Source organism: Babylonia areolata, chromosome 24 (genome assembly GCF_041734735.1).
Source record: "Babylonia areolata isolate BAREFJ2019XMU chromosome 24, ASM4173473v1, whole genome shotgun sequence".
Lineage (NCBI taxonomy): Eukaryota > Metazoa > Mollusca > Gastropoda > Neogastropoda > Buccinidae > Babylonia > Babylonia areolata.
Genome location: NC_134899.1, coordinates 50,693,960 through 50,698,959, shown reverse-complemented (window position 1 = coordinate 50,698,959; position 5,000 = coordinate 50,693,960). Strand labels below are relative to the sequence as shown.

General features: G+C 42.0%; 1 protein-coding gene across 1 annotated transcript in view; it reads right to left on the bottom strand.

Moving 5' to 3' along the window:
• LOC143298669 (vascular endothelial growth factor receptor 1-like) overlaps positions 1-5,000 on the bottom strand; it is a 135,021-nt gene that overhangs the window by 54,025 nt on the left and 75,996 nt on the right. The window lies entirely within an intron of this gene.

Below are 5,000 nucleotides of genomic sequence, written 5' to 3'. Positions count from 1 at the left end.
AACTGCATGCAGGAAAAAATACAAAAAAAGGGGGGTGGCGCTGTAGTGAAGCGACTCGTTCTCCCTGGGGGGAGCAGCCCGAATTTCACACAGAGAAATCTGTTGTGATAAAAAGAAATACAAACACAAATTTGGTGGTGGTGGTGGTGGTGGTGGTAGTCGTGATGGTTGGGGGTTGAGGGTGGTGGCATTTTATCCCCGTGTTGCTGTTGTTTTTTGTTGTTGTTGTTTTTTCTTTGTTTTTGTGTGTGCTTTTTTCTGTTGTTGCATTATGCTCTTAATGACTGACCAGATTTGGTTATTGGGACTGTTATTTGTGACTCTCTGTCACCTACCAAAATCATATAACCTGTGGTATCTGTCACCTACCAAAATCATATAACCTGTGGCATCAACGTGTTTTTTTTCTGTGTGAGCTCTCTCTCTCTCTCTCTCTCTCTCTCTCTCTCTCTCTCTCTCTCTCTCTCTCTCTCTCTCTCTCTCTCTCTCGTTCCCTTTCTCCCTCTCTGTCTCTGTCTCTCTCTCTCTCTCACCTTTGGATTACCCACTTCCTCTTCCCCCATCCATCTTCCCCTTCCCCGATGTGTATGTATGCCTATGGCCGAAACACATTAAACCATCTGAATCTCTCTCTCTCTCTCTCTCTCGTTCCCTTCCTCCCTCTCTGTCTGTCTCTCTGTCTCAGTCTCAGTCTGTGTCTGTCTGTCTGTCTGTCTGTCTCTCTATCAAATGAAAAAAAGGCTCACGATCTAACCGTGGAACGAAAGCTAACCTATCCAGCCACTACACTGCTATATTATACCAGAATCTTTCCACCGATATATCTACCTTTGAGAATGGGGAGCACAGCAGCTGGTTGATGTATGTATATATATACAGCTTTGCCAGCCAGCAGCAGCTGTTCGGACGTATGGTAACCACATTAACCTGTATTACTTAGCGTTTATACATGTATGTCAGTGAGTAAGCATCATTTGCCGGCTGGCATCTACATAGTGATGGAGAGAGAGAGACAGAGAGAGAGAGAGAGAGAGTGAAAGAGAGTGAGAAAGTGAGAGAGAGAGAATGAGAGTGAGAGAGAGAGAGAGTGAGAGAGAGGACAGAGAATGTGAGAGAGAGTGAGAGAGAGAGGGGGAGAGAGAGAGAGGGAGAGAGAGAACACTGAACACTGTAATGCTTAATGTCATTAGCTGAAAAGCTCTAGTGACATAGTATGTACAAATCAGAACAAAATGATGCAAAACAGATAAAATGAAACAGACAGGAAAAAAAAAAGATTTGAAACAACATAAACTAATAAGAGATTAGCGACACTTTGACACTTTGTCATTAGCTTAAAGTACATGTGACAGGGGGGAATGTGTCTTTTTTTCAGTCGTTCGTCTCCAAGGTTTGGACAGTACACAGAAAACTAAGTACAGATAAATCATATAATAAATATTTACGCATGTAACATCGACACACATCATATCAATACAAACATATTAGCACTAAAGTACACATAAATCCTGAAATAACTATCTATGCCTCAACATCAAAACCGAGAGAGAGAGAGAGAGAGAGAGAAGACGATAGCACACAGTCATTCATTTAGTATACAGGTCAATGCATTCAGCTGCACTTGTTGCGCGAATAGGTTATGGTTGATACATTGTGCATAGTTTTTTGTGTGTTTTGTTTTTTTCCTTTTTTTTTCCTTCGCAAGTCTTTTATTTCTTTTTTTTTTTCCTTCTTTTTTCACAATGTAAATAAACATAGCGTTTAACTTTAAAGATACAATACAATGACAGGGAAATTCATACAAATTTTAAAGACAGGCGTGATATACGTAGGCTATTAGCTATGGATAGGTTGGAGGGTTTTTTTTGTGATTTTTTTTTTCCTTCTTTTTGTTTTAGTCACTGTCCAACATACGCACTTCAACTGTACCTCTGAGAGTATCAGGAGCCTGAAAGGGTATAGAATGAAAGCACTGCGATCTGTCATCATCATTCGTCAAGTCTCCACACTCTGCTTTTTCAAGTCTGGCCTTAAAACCAACCTCTTCCCAAAATAGCCTCCCTTCCCTACCTCTTCCTTGTCTTCAGTTTCTTTCAGTTTTTAGAGTTATTCATGCGTGTGAATGACTGGTGCGAAAGCGCTTTGATTTGTCTCTGCACAAGATTCAGCGCTATATAAATACCATTATTATTATTATTATTATTATTACGAAGTTCACCACCTGTTACCCTCAGCATTATCAGCCTTTTCATTTTCGGCGGGCGTTTGTGAACGATGTGAGTCTATGTAAACACCACTGTGTTTCGGTTGTGTGTGTGTGTGTGTGTGTGTGTGTGTGTGTGTGTGTGTGTAATATAAAAATAATAATAATGACATCTTCTTCTTCTTCATCTTCTTCACAATATGTACAAAGAACTTCAAATATAACCTGTTCATCTACTTATTAGATATAATACATTGATTCTTATGCATAAGATTGTTCATAACGCATGACCACAATGTTTAAAATCATTATTTTGTTTCTAGTTCCAACGTAAATCAGACAGAGCTATTGTCCCAAAGTCTAGAATTGATTTATTAAGATGAGTCTCTCATAGAATGGTACATGCTTCCAAAGACAGTCGTCAAATTCCAGCCATATCTCTCTTTTAAAACTAACATAAGAATATTTCTATTCGATATTTTTGATTAACCTGCTCACGGTCTTTTGCAAATGCTTGCTTGTTTTCAGTCCACTAGTTGCCATGCCATGATGAATGAAAAATTGAATGTATGTGTGATCGTGCTAGCAAATGAACAGTAAGTGCGTGTGTGTGTTTGTGTGTGTTTGAGTGTGTGGGCGTGAATGTGTACGTATGTCTTTGTTTGCTTGTTGTATAAGTGTGTGTGTGTGTGTGTGTGTGTGTGTGTGTGTGTGTGTGTGTGTGTGTGTGTGTGTGTGTGTGTGTGTAAGTACGTACGTACGTACATGATAATGTACCAATTGTTCTTTTCATCGCTTTGTTACCTTTAATTGACTATTCCAGTTACTATTCTTATTCGTCGTTCTAATTATTTTGTTTGATTTCATTTTATTTCTTTATTTCTATGTTTTGTGTCGTTGTTTATTTTTTTTATGTTTTGTGTCGTTAAATGGGTAGAATTGTAAAAAGGCCTTTACTGCGCCTAATTCTTTACCCGTTAAAGATTCAATCAATCAGTCAATCTTCCTCTTCTTCTTCTTCTTCTTCTTCTTCTTCTTCTTCTTGTTATCATCATCATCATCATCATCATTATTATCATTACTACTACTACTACTACTACTACTACTACTACTACTATTATTATTATTATTATTATTATTATGTCTCTTTGGGAGTCGTAAGCGCTGGACATGCCTGTGTGTTCAAGTGGTCGTGTCCTCTATACACACCGGCTGAACTCTCCAGAACCTTGGCCGTGTTTGTGGTCACTTACTTGTCGTATCGCCCCTCTGGACAGGGGCACAGCATGCAGTGATTATTACGTCATGAGGGCACGCAATCCATGCACTGAAGTAGGGGGGCCATGGGAAAATAGGGAACTGGAAGAAAGTGGAGGGATGGTTCAGAGAGAGAGAGAGGGAGAGAGGGAGAGGGAGAGAGAGGGGTAGACAGAGGGAGAGAGAGACAGAGAAAGAGAGAGAGAGGGAGGGAGAGAGATACAGAGAGAGAGGGGGAGAGAGAGAGAAAGGGAGAGAGAGAGAGGGAGGCAGAGACAGAGAGAGTTAGAGAGAGAGACACAGAGAGAGGGAGAGAGAGAGACAGAGAGAGGGAGAGAGATAGAGAGAAAAGGGGAGGGAGAGAGATGGAGGGAGGGAAAGACAGACAGACAGAGAGGGAGAGAGACAGAGAGAGGGAGAGGGACAGAGAGAGAGAGAGACAGAGACAGACAGAGAGACAGAGAGAGACAGTCAGACAGAGAGAGAGAGCAAGAGAGAGAGGGGGGGACAAACAGACAAACAGACCGACAGACCGACAGACAGACAGAGACAGAAAGAAAGAGAGAGATACAGAGACAGAAACAGACAGACAAAGAGAGAGACAGACATACAGGGAGAGAGAGAGAGCGAGAGAGAGAGACAGACAGAGAAACAGACAGCGATTGGCAGAGTTGGGTAGAAATATGGACAGAGGGAGAGGGATAAAGAGAGAGACAGACAGACAGACAGACAGAGAAATAGACAGACAGGCAGTCAGAGAAATGGACAGAGACAGACAGAGAGACAGAGACAGAAAGGAGAAGAACTGCTGGCAGAGTTGGATGGAGATATGGATAGAGGGAGAGACAGACAGACAGACAGACACAGACAGAGACAGACAGAGAGACAGAGACAGAAGCAGCGAGAAAGACAGAGAGACTGAGAGAGACAGACAGAATCGCAGAGAGAAAGAAAGAGAACAGGTACCAGAGTTGGATGGAGATATGGGTGGAGGGAGAGACAGACAGAGACAGAGAGAGAGAGACAGAGAGATAGACAGAATCACAGAGAAAGAAAGAGAACACAGAGACAGAGACAGAGAGACACAGAGAGACAGAGATAGAAAGAAAGACAACAGGTACCAGAGTTGGATGGAGATATGGGTGGAGGGAGAGACAGACAGAGACACAGAGAGAGAGACACAGAGAGACAGAGAGAATCACAGAGAGAAAGAAAGAGAACAGAGAGAGAGAGAGACAGAGAGAGACAGAGAGAGAAACACAGAGAGACAGAGAGAGAAAGAAAGAGAACAGAGAGAGAGAGAGAGAGAGACAGAGAGACACAGAGAGACAGAGAGAGAAAGAAAGAGAACAAGTGCCAGAGTTGGATGGAGATATGGGTGGAGGGAGAGACAGACAGAAACAAAGAGAGAGAGACAGAGACAGAGAGAGACAGAGAGAGAAACACAGAGACACAGAGAGACAGACAGATATATAGAAAGACAGACAGAGACAGAAAGACAGACACAGAGAGATCACAGGAACGCAGGCAGTTTAATGCG